The 22,061-nt window shown below is 43.9% G+C and overlaps 1 long non-coding RNA gene across 2 annotated transcripts; it reads right to left on the reverse strand.

The window, feature by feature from the left end:
• Positions 1 to 374: 374 nt before the first annotated feature.
• Positions 375 to 20,848, reverse strand: LOC147006061 (uncharacterized). 2 transcript variants are annotated; one of them, XR_015047197.1, is made up of 4 exons: positions 20,773 to 20,848; positions 20,221 to 20,365; positions 4,693 to 4,883; positions 375 to 2,278 (listed from the first exon to the last, which is right to left on the reverse strand). It is a non-coding gene; the product is annotated as an uncharacterized LOC147006061 (long non-coding RNA). The 2 variants fall into 2 exon arrangements; XR_015047196.1 differs by having other exon boundaries at positions 4,669 to 4,883.
• Positions 20,849 to 22,061: the final 1,213 nt, after the last annotated feature.

Below are 22,061 nucleotides of genomic sequence, written 5' to 3' on the forward strand. Positions count from 1 at the left end.
AGATGAGCTCTCCAAAGAGAAATCTATCCTGTATCCCGTCCCGCGGGATTCAGTTATTCGTGGGTGCGAGGGGGACCGCGAATCTGGAAGGAAATGGGAGGAAAAGAAAGAGAGGCGGAGACCAAGTAGAATTGTACCTATCAAGGTCTCATTTATTAGGCTGAGGTGCCTTCTTTTTAAAGCATACATCGCGGAGAATATGGGAGGGGTCGAGGGAGAATTATACAAAGAACAAAGAAGTGGGCATCTGCTGACATGGGGGCTGAGGTCAGGAGCCAAACTTGAGGGCACTCTGCATCTTATCTCTGGAACATAGATCCTCCTTGACAGCCTTGGGTGTCAGGCTGGGCTCAGGCATAGCTCATGTCCTTGGATGTCATGGGAACTCAGGAAGAGATAAGGAAGAGGGGACTTTTATTCAACTTTACAGCCTTAGGTATTAGGAAGGGAATAAGGAGGAAGGGGGGTGGCAACCAGCTCTTAGCACAAGGCCATTTGATTTGTTAAAGAGATTTGAGAAGGGATCACTTTCTCACGGGATGGTCTCTGACATCTCCCCCTTCTGAATTAAATTTAATAAGGCCACACTTAACTGAGGTGATCAAATAATCTCTTCATCTTTAGATGATCGGGCATTACCATGGCTGGGGGGACATTGACCCGATTCCTCCCGTGGGTGCTGTCACAGACCCACACTTGTGGCTCTTGGTATCTTTTGGGGAGGCGAGGCAGAGCCTTAGAAAATTTGTTAATTGTAACTGAAATCAGATACCAACCTCTTTCCAAACCGGGTTTGTCTCTCAGGGAACTCAGAAATGGTCTATATGGACCTTCCCCTGCAATACTTAGTTTGCACCCATGCTGGGCCCATACCAGATTCGCATTTTTAACGAACCAGCATGCACAATTCTGAATTTTGTGCAGTTCTCATAGGAGAATTATCAACCTCAGACTCAGTAAGGCCTCTACAAGAATTATGTCAATTGTAACGCCACAATTTGTGGCTCTTAAGCTATAATAGGAGCTGGAGGTCACCCTTCTTTGTCCCTATTGTCTCCAAAACCTAAGGAACCAAGGGGACTTTGCATTAGCAGCAAGGGTGGAAAATTGGAGACGAGTCGCTGTTTCTGTCTCGGTGGGAGGAGGATCTTCTTCGTCTGAGTCCTGGATATCCAGCTGATGGTAGTGGACTGCAACTGGCTTACTTAGAGCAGCTTCAATCTGTGACTTAACAAAACTGGTTAGTTTTTTAAAGGCCCAGGGGCCAAAAGACAAAAGCAGCAAAATACCCAAGAAAGGTCCCAAAAGTGTGGGAAGCAAGGTAGTGACCCAGGGAGAAGTAGAAAACCAATTTTTATACCAATATTCTTGTTTCTCTCTGTTACGTTTTCTCTCTTTTAAACTAGCTCTAACTTTATCTATACTATCTTGAACTAAGCCAGTCTTGTCAGAGTAAAAACAACACTCTTCTAATATCTGAAATTTTTGTCTTTGTAACTTTAATATTTGTTATATCTTGTCTTATTGTTGAGACCACTACTTTTAAGACAATAACCTTTGTCTCCAATGTTTTATCTACAATAAGTTGCTAATATTCTTATGCATATCATTAACAAAACGATCAGTATGCAGCTGTTGATCTAAAGCTGTGGTAGATATTGAAGTTAAAATTGCAATTAAAGCAGTAAATCTTAAAATTGCTCATTTGACCTTTTTTAAGTTTGCATTCCCAGATTTTTAAACTAAGGATCATATCCTAATTCTAACAGGCAGCAAAACATATGTAAGTCTCTTTAACAAAATCATAACAGCAAATTTCTTATCTAAATTAGGATCTACATAATTAGTTAATTGACAACAATTACAATGAATATGAAAAGACTTGTCAAGATTGGTGATCTTAACTCTTAAAATTATCTAACAATATAGCATATATGTAAGGTACAAAAGCTTTCACAGCTATAGGGGAGTTGGCCTGAATGGCCAAAAACAGTGTCTCTGATGAAATCTTGTTAAATACACTGTAGCAGTCTCTTTGCCTCACAAGTCCTCATTTATAGTTGTCCTCAAATTGACACCAGGTTGGCTCTCCTTGCTGTAGCCCATGGCGAAGATAGGAAGTTTCTTCATCTTGTTTGTAAGTGGCTGCTCTCTCTGATTCCTCTTTTTTTTGTGCACTTAACACAGCTTTTTTGTCATCACTGCCAGGGCACTCATGAACTCACAGGTCAGTCTGTTACAGGAATCATTCTGGAAGCTAGCATGCTTCTGCAGTATTCTGTGGATAAAACAGAAACACCGCCCTCTTTTCCCCATAATAACCTTCTGTTCAGGCTTATGCCATGTGTCAATGAGTGTATCCTTATCATCTCACCTAGACATGATTATGTCTAGTTTTAAGATACTATGAGGCATTTATTAAGTTCTTAGACATCTGAATTTTTAAATTCTTAAAAATAAAAGTATGATTTAAATAATGTGTATGGGGGTATAAATAATGTGTATGGGGGTATAAATAATGTGTATGGGGGTATAAATAATGTGTATGGGGGTATAATTTCTCCCCTTTTTGTTTAAAGAAGATAGAGTTTTTAAAGTTATATAATACCTTGTCTTTGAGAATTATAAAATTGTTGACAAAACCACTTAAATACTGGACTGTTATAGTTGGTTTTAATATAACATGGACAGTGACTAATTAAACTTTCAATTGTTTCTCTTGAAGAGAGATTGTAACTAGAATTTTTGAAAAGTTATTATAGTCACATGTGTATAATTTATTTATTTAATAATCAGAAATAAGAGAAAGTCCTTAAGTTTGCTTTGAGAATAACTATCTTCTAGAGAAAAGCAGCTTGATCAGTAAGTCTAAAACCCAAATAATTATAAGGATCTTGAGTTTGTATTTTTTTAGGAGCTATCTGTAATCTTTAACAGTTAAAGCTTTATGTAAACCTTTACAACATAAAAGCAAATCTTGGGGGGCTTTTCTAGGCAACCCAAGACAATTTCTTAACTGTCTAAAAACAGTCTTCTTAAAGGAACAGTTTTTTTTCTTATAAGTCGCATAAGCAATTGCAAGCTCTGGGATATAATATGACTATTAATATACAACTTAAAGTTTGATTGTTCAACATTTTTAAACACCATCTTTAGCACACAATTTAATTATCTGTGCTGAAATAGGATATGTATGTGATTTAATTCACATATACTTTTCTCTCATATAAAGGCTATTTTTTAAACACAGTAAATGGGATGCATGCATGCATGAATTTATAGAAGATATAGGAGCATGCATAAAAACATTGTTTAACTTATTTTAAGATAATGACTATTAATTTTACTTAATATGATGGTATGTAATAGATCAAACATCAATATTTTGCAATAACTAAATTAATGGCTGTTTGGAACAAGGAAAAGACACATATATATAAGCAAACTCTGTACACTATAACTTTATATAAAGTAGGCAAGTCAGATCGAAATGTATTGATAAATTCTACAGCTTGATTGACCTTTTATAAACGTTGAATTTAAACTTTATTTAGAACAACATCTGGCTAGGTCTGTAACAAGGCTCTAAGAAGTGCCACACAAGCCGCGCTGAGTCTGCTCTCCTTTGAGCTCAGCATCAACCTAAATGCAAACATTTTCTCAATCTGAACACTCTGTCAGAGTCTTGGCCCAAAGATTATCTCTATTTTGAAGTATCTTTAAAGACCTGGTTTTTTTTGGGGGGGTTAGTACTGTTTAGAATGACTCCAACCCTGAGTTCTCAATTTTAAGCTAACTTTCTGTTACAAGCAAAAGGCTGCCTGCCCCTTTAAGAGCTTGTAATTGGCCCTTAGCAGGGCTTTTTTAGCTGTACTTGGCTCTTAGCCACAGTGCAGCTAACTTATCAGTTTGTGCTATGCAAATTGAGACTGCTTTTTAAACAAGTTAAACTAAATTAAAGTATGTACAGCCAGCAGATAAAGTTTTAACCATTTATATTTTTTAACATGAAACACAGAACAACAATCATTCAAACAACAAAACAAAAACAAACATGAATTGACAAATATATGGACAATTTGGTGCACCAAAAACAGACAATAGACAGACAGGGAATAGAACTTGGTGTCTCAAAGGGACACAGATATCTTAATCAGAGCTAAGAATATCTCCATAGGAGATAGAGAGGAAGCAGGACGTCTCCCGTTTTCCTTCTGTTTCCAGGAGAGCTCTGAAATAGCTTATTTTCATTTTTTTCTCTTTTTTGCTAAAAGGTCTCAAACAGGGGATAACTGCTTTTCTAAAACTTATTTTCTCTCTCTCATGTTTAGAGTCTACTTCCTTATCTCCTTCTTCTGGGAATACATCCAGAGAAGGGAGAGGAGGCACAGTGGTTGCTTTGATAGTTACTCTTCAATAAGAAAAGACAGTTGTAGGGACCGCATCGGGACCCTTATTAGCTAGTTTATCATTTAAGTCTCTACCTATCTTTCACCATTTTTTACAATGTATCTCTGCTTTATCTATAATAAACCATGGACATACCTGGTCTATGAAAATAAAAAGTCTAATCTAATTTTTCTTTTTTACTCGTACTCCTCTTTCCCTGAGAGCTATCTTTAAGCCTTTGATGAAGGCTGCCTCTTTAGATAGCTTATTTCCCATAACCTGAAGTGGAGATGACTCACTCACCAAGGACTTCTCGCTCTTCCGTGAGCAGCGGAAAGGGTCCTTCACTGCTTCTGAATTGTTGGGGTCGCGACGAACTTCTCTGGAACCTCCACCGATTAGGAATTACCATCCGGACCTCGCCCTCACGTCGGGCGCCACTTATCCCGTCCCGCGGGATTCAGTTATTCGTGGGTGCGAGGGGGACCGCGAACCTGGAAGGAAATGGGAGGAAAAGAAAGAGAGGCGGAGACCAAGTAGAATTGTACCTATCAAGGTCTCATTTATTAGGCTGAGGTGCCTTCTTTTTAAAGCATACATCGCGGAGAATATGGGAGGGGTCGAGGGAGAATTATACAAAGAACAAAGAAGTGGGCATCTGCTGACATGGGGGCTGAGGTCAGGAGCCAAACTTGCGGGCACTCTGCATCTTATCTCTGGAACATAGATCCTCCTTGACAGCCTTGGGTGTCAGGCTGGGCTCAGGCATAGCTCATGTCCTTGGATGTCATGGGAACTCAGGAAGAGATAAGGAAGAGGGGACTTTTATTCAACTTTACAGCCTTAGGTATTAGGAAGGGAATAAGGAGGAAGGGGGGTGGCAACCAGCTCTTAGCACAAGGCCATTTGATTTGTTAAAGAGATTTGAGAAGGGATCACTTTCTCACGGGATGGTCTCTGACAATCCTGGGAGCAAATTACAGAAAGATGAGGTTTGGACAATCATGGTGAGGTCTCTAGGGAAGCCCTTGGAGATAAAGGGAAGCCATAGTTTTTTCCTTTCTTCCTTTAAAGATTTTATCTATATGAGCATCCTGTCACTGTCTTCAGTCACACCAGAAGAGGGCATCCAATCCCATTACAGATTGTTATGAGCCACCATGTGGTTGGTGGGAATTGAACTCAGGACCTCTGGACAAGCAGGCAGTGCTCTTAACCTCTGAGCCATCTCTCCGGCCATGGTTTCCTAAAGACAGAGTTCCTCAGTTGTTTTGAGAGGAGGACATTAATTATGTGTAGGGGCTGACCCCAGGAGTTGACGTCATTTCCCTGAGACAGTAAGGCATTTTTGAATATCTGGCTAGCTGTCCTTGTGACTCATGCTGTAAGCTGAAGTTAGATGGGTGATGTTGGGACCATTCCAGTAGTGAAGAAAACCACTCATGACAGGACTGGAGAGATGACTCAGAGGTTAGTAGCTCTTGCTGCTCTCGTGGTGGACCTGGGTTCATCTGTTAGCGGCCACATGGTGGCTCACAGTTCTCTGTAACTCCAGTTCTAGGGGAATAACGTCATCTTCTGGCCTGTTTGGGCACTGTATGTACGTGGTACACATGTGGGTGAGACACTCAGATAAGATAAAAATAAATAAGCCTAATAAAAATGAGAAAAGGAAACCATGCTTAAGGACCTTCCTGTCCTGATTCTGTTTAGTCAGTGTTGAACAAGATAATTCCAGTTAGAGTCGACAATTTCACCATTAAATAAGCAGGTACAGCATATATCCATAAACTAGAGAATTAATACAAATTGATTAGATAAAAATTTTATAGGAAAATTAAAATAATTAACCAAAGAAACAATTTCCCCCAAAAGAAATGTGATGACTAATAAATTTGTAGAAAAATTCAAACATTTTCCAAAAGAAATTAAAAACACCAGAAGCTATTTTTCAATTGCTTCATCTTAGGCTAATAAAAAATGCTTTCTAGGCTGGAGAGATGGCTCAGGGGTTAAGAGCACTGACTGCTCTTCCAGAGGTCCTGAGTTCAAATCCCAGCAACCACATGGTAGCTCACAACCATCTGTAATGAGATCCAACACCCTCTTCTGGTGTGTCTGAAGACAGAGACAGTGTACTTACATATATAAAATAAATCAGTCTTTTTTTAAAAATCCTTTACTGGGTACTGACAAAAAGGATGTGAGGCATTCTCAACTAACATCCTAGAAATCAGCTTGATTAGGTTGTTTTAAAAGTCACATTTGTGGGGCTAGAGAGATGGCTCAGCAGTTAAGAGCACTGACTGCTCTTCCAGAGGTGCTGAGTTCAAATCCCAACAACAACATGGTGGCTCACAACCACCTGTAATGAGGTCTAATGACCTCTTCTGGTGTGTCTTCTGGTATGACAGTTAAAATATCTTTTTTTTTTTAAGTCACATTCCTTTACCTTGTTTGTTTGTTTGTTTGTTTGTTTGAGAGATGGTCTCTTCCCATAGCCCTAGCTATCCTGCTACTCACTATGAAGACCAGGCTGGCCTCTAACTCAGAGAGATCTGCCTGCCTCTGCCTCCTGAATGCTGAGATTAAAGATGTGCATCATCATACCTGGCTTAAAAGTCGTATTCTTTTGGGGGGGGACGAGGGGGTTCAAGACACAATTTTTCTGTGTAGCCCTGGCTATCCTGGAACTCCCTCTGTAAACTAAGAGATCTGCCTGCCCCATTTGTTAAGATTAAAGTTGTGCGCCACTACCACCAGACAAAACTCATATCCTTCACTCATACTTGCAGGAATCTTTCTTAAGGAGCTAGTTAACAATGTGCAGATACATTCAAGCATAAAGATATTTATTTTAGCATTATGTACACTGATGCTAACCAAAAGTAAGTCTAGCAATTTAAGGCAAGATTTCTTGAGTAAGTTATACTATTAAACGGCCATTAAAAATAAAAAGAACTTTCTTGTCATGGAAAAATTTTACAATGTATTATTAAAAGAAAAGTATATAATATGATTCTATTTTTCAAGAAAAAGTACATATTTACTTAGGAAGCAACATTGGTGCCAGTCAAGTATCATTAATTACTTCAAGCATTCATTGCTACTTGAAGGTAAATAAATAAATCTGCTAATTATTTCAATGTGATTGTCAAGGGCTAAATTATGTGTGTCCATCCAGAAACAGGCAAAGTCCAATGGCTTGTTTGGAAATAGGGTCTTGTCAGATAATTAAAGATAATGAAGAAGGGGTCATTAGAGTCAGGCCAGAGATAGGAGGAATGGCTTGTGAGGATGAAGACAGATGCACACAGACGGAGTAGAAGCAAAGTGTGAGGTTTATCTTATTTACTGACTTTATGAGATCTAGAATCACCTTGGAGATGAGCCTCTTGGAAAGACCATAGAGAATGATCTCGATTAAGTTAACTGATGTGGAAACCCCACCCACTGTGGGTAGCATCATCCCTACGCAGGATCGTATGAGAAGGAGCAAGGGAGGTGAGCACAAGTACTCCTCACTCCCGGCTTCTTGGCTGTGGAGTAGATATGTTGTGATTAGCCTCCTCGGGCTCCTGCTCCTGTGCCTTCCCCACCGGAATGGACGGTAACCTCAAATTGTGAGCATCTGTGGGAGGTCCAGCCAACTAATGCAGATTTGTGACTGATCGCCAGACAAGGATGCCTGGCTAGTACAATCAGTCTTCTTGGAACTGGGAAAGAAAAGACTGGACCAGCAAGATTGAAAAACCGAAGTGGTCCCCAAGCAGATGTGAGCATGCGTGAACTGAGAGTGTGGAGAAAGCAATCTACTTTAGGGAGCCGACTGGAGCAGAGGAAAGAGGAAGTGAGCGGCAGGAGGGAGATCCTAAGCCCAGAGCCAGAGAGAAGCTTTAGACTTCCAGTCTGTTGGAGTTTAGCTTCCTGAATGCCCACAGGCACTTTGTGCTTTATAGTTTTCCCTAGAGTCCACTGAAGCCTTTGATGAATACCCACTTTGTCTGGGTCAGCCAGAGTCATTCCCATCCCTTACAGCTAAGAAGGGATTGATTAGGGCAGAGAAAGATGCAGGAAAACCAGCACTGGATCATTCCAGGTAACAGCTTATTCCACGCTGAGTCAGAGTTTCTAGTACTTCTACAAGGAAAACAGTAAGGTTTTCAATGGTGTAGGCTAACTAGACTAGTTTATTACCCTTCATTCTGAAAATAGTTATCGGGAGTTTCCTATGCTGGGTGCTGTTCTGGACCCTAAGAAAGCAATGAAGAGAACGTTTAAGACCTTTGTCTATAGCCGGGCGGTGGTGGCGCACGCCTTTAATCCCAGCACTTGGGAAGTAGAGGCAGGCGGATTTCTGAGTTCGTGGCCAGTCTGGTTTACAAAGTGAGTTCCAGGACAGCCAGGGCTACACAGAGAAACCCTGTCTTGAAAAAACCCAAAAAACCAAAAACAAACAAACAAACAAAAACAACAACAACAACAACAAAAAAGGAACTTTGTCTATGAACTGAAATATAAAGCATATTAAGGGGGGTGGTGAAAGGTCATGGAAAGAAAATCATGGAAAGAAAAGGGAGCAGGTGGAGTCGGAGCGGGTGGAGTTTCCAGGTAAGGGAGACAGATAGCGTCCCAGTTAGAAGAGAGACAATCAGGCAGGCTTTGTTAAGATGTAATTTGAACCAAGAGATGGAAAAGGTGAGGGCAGCAAGTCATTTGAATAGATGGAAGAAGAGTGGTCCACGAAAGAGGCCCATGCCTGTAGAGCATGCAAGGGCATCGCTAGCATGTTCCAGAAAAAGCAGAGCGGTGAGGGAGTCTAATACAATACAGATGGAAGGGTACAAGCATTCAAAATGTAGGCAGAGGAATGTGACCAGCTGATCATCTGGAGGCTCATCTGAGGTCTTTGGTTTTTTTTAAATCGTTTGTCAATTGGAACATAACAAAAACTTTCAGAACATGGTAGATGCTTAATTCCTCATGGTTTCAGTGGTTCAGAGCCTCTCAGGAGATGCTAAGACATCAGCAGCAGCCTTATTCATCTAAGACCTATTGGCTAGGGCCAGAGGATTGCTTCCAAAACGGCACCCTCACGCCTCTGCCTGGCAAGCTAGTGCTAGCCGTTGGCAGGGGCTTCAGCCTCCATCACAGGGCACTCCCGGCAGGTAGTAGAAGAGATTTCAGCAACAGACGAAGCAGCTTCCTCTTTGGTGAGTGATCCAAGAGAGAGCAAGATGGGAGCCACAATACCTTTCATGACCCTAGAAGCCATCTGCGACAAAGGATGTTTTACAGTGTTTGATTGGTGGTAGGAACCGGTCCTTCTCAGAAGAAGGGAGGTAGCAAGACTATAACTCCCCAGCAGCCAGAGTCACTGGGGGCCCCTTTGGAGTATGGCTATCACAGCTATTCTGGTTAACTGATGGGTGGCGCCGTGTAGGCCAAGAGAGAGAATTTGCCAACTCCAACTGCTTCCCCTTTATACTGCGTATGTAAATACCATCAAATGGGGAAACTTAGCGTTGCTCCAGTTGTGACATGTGGCGAGCATAACCCACGGTGACTGTCTTTAGACTGTGCAGACCTGTTTCTGATGTATGGTTTACTCTCGGACTCTTACGACACACACCAATTTTAGTTGGCCTGAGATCAAATAGATGGAATTGTCTAGAAGGTGTCTACAGTGTGTCGCAGAAACCACAGAAAGATTGTATTTATGTAACCTCGAGAAAGGCAGGAAACAGGTTGTCTCTAAATACCTCAGAGCCTGCAGTGATTCCCTAGGTACCATTCCTGTGACTCTACCACCACCCCACTCCCTCCCCACCCCTCTGTGTCTGTCCCCCTGCTGTGGTTTTAATAAGTTTGTCCCCCATAGGTTTGTTTGCTGGGAGCACGTCCTTGAAGTAATGGTACTGAAACAAGGTAGAACTTTGAAGGGGCACCTTCAAATCTAGAGAGAAGTGACTAGGTCATTGGGGGCACCACCTTTGAAAGGAATCTGGCTTCTCTTTAGGGAGGGAATTAGTATTCAAAGTATCGGATTGTCTGGGAAGGAATTAGTATTCAGAGAATTGGATTGGTTGCCCAGGGAACCAAAATATAAAGCAAGTTCTATTTTCTTGGTTTGCTCCCTTGCTTCCTCTCCTGTTATGTAGCACCACCCTCCTCCTCTTCCTGTTTGTCTCTCTCACTGTGATGGTTAATCTTGATTGGCAGCTTAATAGGATTTAGAATCATCACAGAAACAAATTTCTGGACAAGTCTGTGTGTGGGTTATCTTGATTAGGTTAGTGGAGGCAGGAACTCACCCTAAACATAGGAAATATAATTTTTATGGTCTGGGGCCTTGGAATTAGTATAAAGGAGACTTAGGACTGGGCTTAAGCATCCACCATTCTCTGTGACCGGGGATGCAGTGTGACCTCCCGCCTCCTCTTCTTGCAGTCATGCCTTTCCTTTCAAGGAGACAGTGATCCCTGGAACCGAGAGCCAGAACAAACCTTTCTTTTAAAGTTACTTTTGATGGGTGTTTTGTTGTAGCAACAAGACAAGCAACCAATGCACCCTTAGCCCCAGCAGGTGAAACTGGTAGCCGAGAGACCCTCATCGGGAGTGAAGGCTGGCGGTGTGCTTTAAAGTAAACTTCTATTGATTTTACTTTCATAAAACCCATAGCTGGGTGGTGGTGGTGCACGCCTTTGATCCCAGCATTCAGGAATCAGGCAGATCTATGAGTCTGGGGCCAACCTGTTCTACAGAGTGAGCTCCAGGACAACCAGGAGTATACAGTGAAACCCTGTCTTAGAAAAGCAAAAACAAACCAATAAAACCCCGACTATTGGGTGCTTTGTGAAAGCAACAAAAAGCACATGGAGACCCTGCCCATCATTCCTTTCACAACGCCAACATTTTATGTAAAAGTTCGTAATCGAGGCAGGACTCTACCCAGATGAGTGGCCTATGGGTGGATAGGCGCTGACCACAACTCTACTTTAAGGGACATAGTAGGGAAGTTCCCAGACAGAAGAGAGTCACGGATGTTGAGTAGCCAGCCAAAAAAAGTCTTCTATAAAGCTCATAGGTATGTTGTGCTTAAACGGTCACTCTTAAGCTTTACAGCAAGAGAGACTTGCTCTTTGTATTAACGTGTGCATGTGTGTGTTTATCTTTACATAAAACTTTTGTCACTCTTAACAAAAATGAGTGAAAATACCATACATTTATTATCCTTTCAAGTTTAAGACTTCCTGATTATGTCATACTATATTTTTAAATTCAATTGAGTTCAATTCACGTTTTCATGCTGAGCACAGGATCACTCCCTAGGAGATATTTTGTTCCAAATGATGTGCGAGGGACTCACTCTTGGCAAAGGATGGGACCCTAGATGCCTAGATTTTTAGCCATCTATGAGACAATCTTACAAATGATTTATTCCATGGAACTTTCTTCATTTCTGGGAGAGTGAGATGGCTCAGTGGAGCAGGCACTCACAGCACAAGGCTGACAACCTGTGCTTAACCCCTGGACCCCACACAAAGGCAGAAGGGAGGTACTGACCCCACAAGGTTGTTCTCTGACCTCCACAGCACGCATGTGCCCATACACATGCATCATACATCACAAAGAAAAACAATTAATGCAATTGTTATAAAAAGAATGTAAACAAATATAAACAGGGCTCTTTCATATGTATGTATCTGAGATATGCATGCATGTGTGTATGCGTATTCATACATGTGTGAGCATGTGTGTGTGGACATGCCTGTGTGTTTGCATGTGCCTATCGAGGCTAGAGGCTGACAGTGTATGTCTTTTTTAGACGCCATTTAGTCTACTTTAGATATCAAAGATTCTTTAGCTGAGCTTGCTGACTTGGCTAATCTAGCTACTCCAGTTTGCCCTAAGGACACCCTATTTCTGCCTCCTGAGCACTGGGGTTACAGGCAAGCTACCATGTCTGCCTGGCTCTTACATGAGTTCTGGGGAGCTGTACTCTAATGTTCACACTCACATGGAAAGTACTTTAGCCACTGAGCCATCACGGCAGTCGCGTAAGCAGAGCTTTTTCACTGTGGCTTTTATTATATGCTAAGTCCATAAGGCTGAAAGTTCTTAGCACGTTATTTCCTTCGGTTCTTTACCAGAGCTGCTCACCATTCTGGAAAAATCACATCCCTGACAGCTATGCTGTTCATGGTAATTGAGTCTCCAATAAGCTTATAGGAGCCTTTATTTGTGGCTCCTTCATAGTGATTTTACTTTTAGGACATTGTGTCTGTCTGTTATGTCATGCAGTGAGACCCTCTCTGGGATGCCACATATTTAAATGTATCACAAATTTGGGTCTCCTAGCCTTTTCCTATTATATGTTTCTCTCATCTCTTTGCTTAGTCATACCCAAAATTCTAGCTGCACTTCCCTTAACATCCTGGCATCCAGATTTGTGTGGAGTGGCCTACAAGGTGACCATAGGTTTCCCGAGCAGCCCTAACAGTTAGAGGAGACTGAGGAATGTTCCTGTGGGCCAGGAAAATGAGGCCCAGCTGGGGCTTACAGGGAGGAGATGTCTAGGGGCCTCACTCTGGTGTCACTACAGTGGTCACTGCTGCCACCATCACCAATCGCAAAACTTCTCACCTGCAGCCTCCAGTTTCAATTGTTTCCTAAGTACCTCTGGGAGGCATCACAGAGCTTCCAGGTAGACACTAGCATCTCTCCATGTTACAGGTATTAGAGCAATCTATGAGAAGGTTAGACACTAAAAGGTCTTCTTAGAACCCTCACTTTGCTTCCAGCAAAGGCTACATGATCCTTTCTAAGTCCAGGCAGGCACCCTGTTTCTGCTCTGTCGTTTTTCTATGCCTGTGAAGGCTTAGGAAAGAAGGGGGTCAGAAAGAGTTCTGGCCAGATGGCAGGGTGATAAACGGCTCTGATTTAATAATGTGTTGCTCTCCTCTTAATTAAAAGGCTTTTCCCTAAATGACTTGCTGATCACACAAACAGCACACATTGCTTGGGTGAGGCCCAGAGGCCCAGAGAAATCTAGACTTGGGGTTGGGGAGGAGAGAAGTTGGATAGAGAGGTGTCAGATGCTAAGATGATGGCCACCCTGTACATGCCAGGCCCTCTGCACAACTGATGAATTGTAGCCGTAGGAAACTGACTCTTTTCTGGAGCCTGACTCTGTCTGGAAGCTCACTCAGCCACAGGCCTTTTTAATTCCAGAGATCAAGGTATCAACTTTGTTATGGCTTTGCATTCAGTTCCTATATGGCCCATCCGACCTTGGGGGGTTTTCAGATAGCCTTTGAACCATTTTGATTGTGTGATATAACACCCGGTATATGGGGTGATAGTGGGAGATGGATTTAGAGAACCCTTGCTCCAGACATTGTGTTATCAATATCTATAGTTATAATCAAATGACACTATTTGATAAGCTCCACATTTCTTCTGAGCAGCTCCAATTTATCAGTCTCTGTGACTAAAATCCACATTGCGGAAATGATCATACTGAGGCATATTCTAGAAGCCTCCGCTGTAATGAGGATCCACTAGTGATGGAATGCTAGCTGGAGATGCAGTTTGAGGTGGCTCCTGAGGGACTGGTTGTGTTCATATGGAGGCTGGTGGTCTCTCTTTCATTTCACAGACACCGAACTCCGTCACATTTCATCAAGACACCTGTCCTGTTCTCCTTCACTTACACAGCCTTGTTCATAAGGTACCAAAGATCATGTCGTATAGGAAAACATCCTGCCAGCCAACCAATCTCAGATAAACAGTAAGCTCTCCGATGAAAGGTGAAGCTCAGGAATAGAGTGTTTGCTTAGTATGCAGCTCTGGGTTCATCTGTAGTGCTATATAATAATAATAATAAATAATAATGTTTCATATATTATTTTATTCAATTAAGCAAGTTTCCTCTGCATTTGTGCTGTTATCAGATTAAATCTTCTTTCTTCTTCTTCTTCTTCTTCTTCTTCTTCTTCTTCTTCTTCTTCTTCTTCTTCTTCTTTGGTTTTTCGAGACAGGGTTTCTCTGTATAGCCCTGGCTGTCCTGGAACTCACTTTGTAGACCAGGCTGGTCTCAAACTCAGAAATCCACCTGCCTCTGCCTCCCAAGTGCTGGGATTAAAGGCGTGCGCCGCTGCCGCTGCCACCACCACCACCACCCGGCTTAAATATTCTTGTATAACCACCATTCTCCCTATTGCTTTTGGATGTCAAATCCCTTATCTTATCTTTCAAGGTCTAACTAAGATACTATTTCATCAGCTTAAACTTGGTCCAAAGTCCCTGTGTACCCATGATCAGAGCTCCTCACTAAATCCTTAGAGGAGTTTGTCCATCATTCTTTGAGGATTTTTTTTTCTTTTTGAGATAATACTTTCACTTATGTACAAATAGAGGAGTGTGGACCAGTGGGTGAGGGTACTGAGAAAAGTGTGGAATAGCCTACGCAAGTGAGAGGAGGCTAGTGGTCTGTGGGTGCTTACTTCCGTAATCCCAAAATAGAGACTGGTGCCAGAAATCCCAAGGCTTTGGGTGATTTTCTGAAAGATGTATCCTTGTTATACACATAGGGTTAAGAAAGAATAAGCCTACCTTTTTTTTTCCCTGAAGCCTACAGAAGAATAAAATGAAAACTCAAATACTATCAAGCTGAAGGCTAAGGGGCTGGTTTCCTGGAAGCCAGGGCTGAGGACCAAGGAAGTGATCAGACGGGGCGGGCGCTAACACTCTTTCCCAAATGGAGCTGAGAGCCAGCGGTTTCCTATTACTGCATCCAGGAGTGGGAGGTCCCTTCCTGTAAGCTACCTAGAAAGCATTTCTGCTCTTAACTGCTCTATTAGGATAATTTACATTCATGATGAATGGAACCATTCCTTCCCGAATTAGCCTGAGTGGCTCCATCAAGTGCAGATGTGAGCAGTTCTATTTGCTGCAGAGAGCAGCAGCGTTACAACACCCACCGTTACCCTCCTTACGTCTGAGCCTGCTGCTTCTAGCTGCCCCTAGTAGCTTCCCCCAAGGATTTTTCTTTGGACAAAACAAATCTGAGCTTGCCCACAATAATAATAATAGTAATAATAATAATAATGTTTTATACATTATTCATTCAATTAAGCAAGTTTCCTCTACATTCGTGTTTTTATCAGATTAAATATTCTTGTATAACCACTATTCTTCCTATTGCTTTTGGATGTCAAATTCCTTCTTATCTTTCAAGGTCTTGAGCACTAAGCAGACCCTTCTGACAGGGAGAAATATGAAATGCTGGAGTCAGAAAGGAGTCGCCCCTTCTTAGAATTGGGAACCCCTTCTTAGAATTGGGAACAAAACACCCATGGAAGGAGTTACAGAGATAAAGTTTGGAGCTGTGACGAAAGGATGGACCATCTAAAGACTGCCATATCCAGGGATCCATCCCATAATCAGCTTCCAAACGCTGACACCATTGCATACACTAGCAAGATTTTGCTGAAAGGACCCAGATATAGCTGTCTCTTGTGAGACAATGCCGGGGCCTAGCAAACACAGAAGTGGATGCTCACAGTCAGCTATTGGTTGGATCACAGGGCCCCCAATGGAGGAGCTAGAGAAAGTACCCAAGGAGCTAAAGGGATCTGCAACCCTATAGGTGGAACAACAATATGAACTAACCAGTACCCCGGAGCTCTTGTCTCTAGCTGCATATGTATCAAAAGATGGCCTAGTCGGCCATCACTGGAAAGAGAGGCCCATTGGACTTGCAAACTTTATATGCCCCAGTACAGGGGAACGCCAGGGCCAAGAAGTGGGAATGGGTGGGTAGGGGAGTGAGGGGGGGAGTGTGTTGGGGACGTTTTGGATAGCATTGGAAATGTAAATGAGGAAAATACCTAATAAAAAATAAAATAAAATAAAAAAAGAAGGAGTCACCTTCTCCCCAAGAGCCATAGAATCCCACGCATTGGGCGGTGCATAGAATCCCACGCATTGGGCGGTGCTTAGAATCCCACGCATTGGGTGGTGCATAGAATCTCACGCATTGGGTGGTGCATAGAATCCCACGCATTGGGTGGTGCTTAGAAGAGGTCAGAGCGGTTACAGGGTGCAGGTCCCGGGTCTCCTAAATCCTCCTTTGCTCTTGAAATTCCTCAACATACCGGTCGGTCCCTTGGTCGGTCCCTTGTTTATATCCGTTAAGAGCTGAGCTCAAAGCCAGCCCAAGGCTTTAATCCCAGCAGGCAGCAGCAGGCAGGTTTCTATGGTTCAAGACGTGCCTGGCTTCCTTAGTGAGTTCCAGACCAGTCAGATATACACAGCGATGCCTCATCTCAAACAGCAAAAGGGAGTTGAGCTCAAAGCCAGGAGCAAATAATTTAAAATAAGCTTTAGTCTGTGTCTGAGCTTCTCAACCTGTGGGGTCATGACCCCTTTTGACAAACCTCTATCTCTAAAAATATTTACATTAAGGTTTATAAGAGTAGCAAAATTCAGTTATGAAGTAGTAACGAGAATACTTTTATAGTTGGGGGGTCACCACAATGTGAGGAACTGTGTTAAAGGGTCACAGCATTAGGAAGGTTGAGAAACACCGTTCTATGCTATGGCCAGGTCAAATGTGGATGTGGGTGAACCGATAAAAAAAAAAAAAGAAGTTAATAAATGGAAATGTAGAAATGTAAAATGAAACAAAAAATGTAGAAAAAAGGGACCCGGAGAGAAGCTCTGGAGATGGGGAAGGACCCAGGTGAGGAGTCATGGCCTGTTATCCGCCCCCTTGTGGTCTTCGGGGACATTGTAATTGGCCAACGACTTCTAATGTTACATTTTGAACTCACACCAGAAACAAACTAGGACATTTCTTGTAGAAATAATGGATAAAATCCTATCAAACACTGGTGGCTCACACCTGTTGTATCATCGACAGAGCAGCATACGCAGTTAGCAGCAGGAACCCAGATATCTGTGATCTAGTTTAGGCCCCGGTATTCTCTCTATGCTTAAACACGTTACTTGTCTTCGTATGTCTTCGTTTTCCCTGAATAGCCATGAGAAAGCCATCATTTTTCTCTTCTGATTTGCAATCCTGTAAATACCTACCAATTGTTAGGATTAAGAACAATCCGTAAGAAAGTTCAGCACGCCACCTCAAATTCTGAAATCAATTCCGTACCTCTCACCCCTGGGAGAGCTATGTGCTTGGAGGACAGCGGTCTGCAGCGAGGGTCTGCCGCTGCAGGATCCAGGCACGGGGTCAGACGTGCTGGAGTGGAACAGTGGTGCTCCAGTCTCCCATTCAGTGCCCATTATGAGATGTCAAGAGGTACAGGACTGTTAGGAGGTGAATAGGGCTTCCCCCCCTGAGTGGATTCACCCATGCAGGAGATTAATGGGCTAACAGGTTACAGGAGGGCAGGTCTACTGTAAAAGCTATTTGGTCTGAGTTTCTCTTGGTCCCTTGCCTGTCACCAAGGAGGAATTCTGCCCACCCTGAGCATAGCCTACAGGGCTCTCTATTCTCTGTCACCTCAGTACTCTAGCAATCAGAGGGCATCATTAGATGCAGCCCCCAGAACCTGTGCCAGAACCATGAGCCCGAACAGACCTCTTCCTTGATAACTTGGCTTTATATCAGCCTGTGAGATCATGCTCTGAGGAGAAGAAAACATTAAGTACGTACGTCACCCCAGCCTTCCAATCTGGCCATCTAGCCCAGTCCCTATCATCTCTTCCCCAGACTTCTTTGTTAACGTCCCTCCAAGTCTTCCTGTGGACACTTACCTACCTGAAGGGCCTTTATTCTCCAGAGAAAGCGTCTTCCACAGACTCGTATATCACGGCATCCCAGTGGGAATCTTTTGGGTGTTTTCCCTTGTTCTCAGAACAAACATCCAGACTTTTGTTGTGACCTGCAGGGCCCCAGTCACCTATCCTCTTTTTCTCTAACCCCTCCATGTTGATCCCCTCTCATACCACCGCCATCCGTGCTAACCACCGCCATCCGTGCCAGCCTCCGTACAGCCTGAGTACTTGTTCAGCCACTCCTTCCTACACCCTGTCCCAGCTGCACTTGCTGCCTAGAGGGACTAGACCAGGTAGGAAGTAGAAGGCTAGGGGAAGGGAGGGCTCCATCTAGTCAGCTTTGGAGAAGTCAAGCAGCCACTGTGGATTGAGGCCTTTGGTTAATGCAGATCCATAGCAATCCCCTCACGGTCCTGTAAGTAAACCTCGCTCTTTTGGTCTTTGCCCTGTTTTAGGTGACTACAGGTTTGTTCACATCTCCCCAGGAAGAGTCAGGCAGCAGCTTGCTTCTGTCTGCTTTCCTCCTTTGGGGGTCCATGCCGCCTTTCCCAGACCACTCTTGAACTGGTCCCCTCTGTCCTCTTTCTCTGGCTTGTTGAAGATCCTTCATCGGTTGAAGTCTTTAGTCTCCTCCTCTTTTCTTTCTGCCCTGCCTCCTTCACTAGACCTTGAATTTTATGAAGTGTCTCTGACCAACAGTCTGGATGCCTTCACCCATTGTGTAGCCCTTGAGTTTTCTTCAAGTGAAGAAATGAATGAAAGGACTTTATAAAAAAAAAAAAAAAAAAGGAGAGTGGCAATACTGGAGGATGAAAAGAAGTGACATTTTACCAGAAGAAATTTGGAGCAAGGTGTCGAGGGGGATGCTTTCGGCAAAAGACGTGCGACGTCGTCCCAGAAAAAAAAAAAAAAAAAAAAAGTGCCAGATTTGAGAGGGAGGACTGTGAAGTAATTCCAGCTAGGAAGCCCAAACAGAGAGATGAAGACACGAGGCGGGGCCTCACGACGGCCCCTGGAATGAGCGCTGTACCGAGCTTGAAGCAAGCAGGTCCTAACTTTTAGAATTTGGGGGAGGGGTCTTGGGGAGGCAAAGAGGAGCAGAACTGCGGGAGTCAGTAATTAAGTCCATCAGAACGGAACAACCGCTAAGGAAGGTGAATTTCGTGCCTTATAAACCTTCACAGTGCTCCTCTGTGCTTTGGATATGCAAATGCATTCCTTCTCAGCCCGCAACACACTGGGAAGGAGCAGCCTCTTTAAAGACCCAAAGCCTCGCATCTGCTCCCGGATCTTACCGCAGCGCTCTCATGCTCTCCGTGTAATTAACCTGAGTGGTGGTGTGCCCTTGAGGCGGCTGTCAAAAAATCCTCCCCAAAGACTGTCAGGCCCTGTTCTAGGGCATCCGAGGGAGAAGGACGGAGAGGGAAGCCCAGCGTTTCCATCAGCAGCAGGAAGCTCCCCAGGGAGACTTTAATCTGGTTTAGGTGTCCAGACACAGGCCATTAGGCAAGGGAATGCATGCAGTGACCATTTGTACATCTAATTAAGGCCTAAGAAGAGGCCTGCTAAGGCACCTGTCTCTGGTCGGGTTAATCAGGTCCAGGGCTTCTGTTTCTTTACTCCTAAGAGAGGAGACGAATATCCTCGAAGGTCCCTCCTGATTTCACTTTCTGGGTCAAGAAATGAAAATCACAGAGATTCTCTAGAAATATATCGGCAACCCCTCTACTTTGTTTTCAGGTCCCTGGAGTACACAGGGGGAAAATTAAGAGTTACAGAGTGGAAATAACGTAACTTGGACAAAGCCTTTGTCCCTTAGGGGCAACCCAAGAGGATGTAAAATCCTAAAGGTCTTGGGTTAAGCCTCAGAATGACAAACTCATGTCTTTGGATCCCTTCGTGATTAATGCAGTGTTGTGCCTATTTCTCACAGTAAGCATACAGTTAAGCAGTCAAAGAAGGGAAAACAGGGAGGAAGAGATGAAGGAAGGAAGGGACATTGGACAGAAGGGAGGGAAGAAGGCTGACCTGAGAGGTAGGAGCCATTGATCTCTGGATATAAACACCAGGCTGAGTTTGGTTAATGTATGCTCCTCTCCTTCTGTAACAGTTACTCTTGATTGAAGACTTGACGGGATTCAGAATCACCATGGAAACAAATCGCAGGGCAAGTCTGTGGGGGAGTTTCTATATTCGGTTAAGTGAAGTGGGAAGACTCGCCCTAAATGTGGGCAGCACCGTTCTAAGCACTGATCGCGGACTGAATAAGAAAGAAGTGGCCTGAGCATCAGCATTCGCCGCCGTGCCGTTTCCTGACTGCGGATGCGATGTGACCCGCTGCCTCAAGCTCTTGTAACCACACTTTCCCACCGTGAGGGACCGCACCTCAACTGCCAGGCACAGTAAACCCTGCTTCCCTTAAGTCGCTCTTGTTAGGCATCTTGTCATAGCGATGAAGGAAGTAATTAATAAATCTTGGCTCCCAAAGAAAGAACTGGAAAGCTAAGGGTAATTCATAAGGGAAGCAGAATCAAGAGTTGAGAGTACAGGAGTCGGGGAGCTCAGTGGTAGCGTACTTACCTAGCATGTATGAGGCCCTAGGTTAAATTGCTAGCCTGCACTCTCCCGAACGGTTGCTGTTAGCGGTTTTTTTTTTTTTTTTTCTCAAGGCTCCGCCCAACAGTTACCTAGCAACAGCCAGGTAGGAGCCTGGCTCGCTTACAAAAAGGACTCTCCATCTATTCTCTCTCTCTCTCTCTCTCTCTCTCTCTCTCCCTCTCTTTCTCTCCCTCCCTCTCCTCTCCTCTCCTCTCCTCTCCTCTCCTCTCCTCTCCTCTCCTCTCCTCTCCTCTCCTCTCCTCTCCTCTCCTCTCCTCTCCTCTCCTCTCTTCTCCTCTCCTCTTCTCTCTCTTCCTCCCTCCCTCCACTTCCCTCCCTTCTTCTCTCCCTCCCCCTCCCTCTATTTCCCTCCCCCTCCCTCCCTTCTTCTCTCCCTTCCCCTTTCTCTCTTTCTCCTCTCCCCTGTGTCCCTGTCAGCCTCTTCTTCCCCTCTTTCTTCCCCCCTCCCTCTCTTCCTCTGCCCCCCTTCCCTTCTCACCAATAAACTTGCTTTTATATTAGGCCTGTCCCATGGCTTCCCATGGCTTGATTGTTCAGGGGGACACCTTGGCCCCTCCCCTCTGCCCCTTCCTGCTCTCCTCCCCCCAGCCTCCCCCCCCCCCCGCCACACACACACACACACACACACACACTGCCATTTTATAAAACACAACAGTCGCCTTGCTTTTAAGTCATGGGGAACAACTTTAGGGAGGGAAGGTTTATTTTGGATCATGGCTTCAGAGGGTGGGAGGAAAGAGTGTGTCACAGCAGCTCAGTTCATGATGGCCAGAAAGAACACTTAGAGAGGATGCTAACATCACAGTAGACCAGGATGCAGAGAGAACATGACCGGAACCACATACAGGGAGCCTCCTATAAACTTCAAATGCTTCCCTTAGTGACCCGCTCCTGCCAGCCAGGTCCCACCTCCTAGAAGTTCCATGGCTTCTCAAAATACCAACATCCATGAGCACTCGGAACAACAACCTGTGGAGGACATTTCAAAAGTACAACAGCAAGTTCAAGGCCATTCTAAAAGCTGCATGGGAAGAGCTAAGGAATACTAGACCTTTAAAAATGACACTGGGATGCACAGATCGCCCCAACACCTGCACCTTCTCCCCCTTGCATTGCATTCCTTGTGATTAAACTCTTGGGCTGCAGAGATAGCATAGTGGGTTATTTCGCATGCACACTGTTGTGGCAGAGAACCCAAGTTCAGTTCCCAGAACTCACATAGCCCTATACACACACACACACACACACAC

The sequence above is a fragment of the Mus caroli genome, unplaced genomic scaffold (genome assembly GCF_978045245.1).
Source record: "Mus caroli unplaced genomic scaffold, Mus_caroli_1 scaffold_1, whole genome shotgun sequence".
In the NCBI taxonomy this organism is placed as follows: domain Eukaryota; kingdom Metazoa; phylum Chordata; class Mammalia; order Rodentia; family Muridae; genus Mus; species Mus caroli.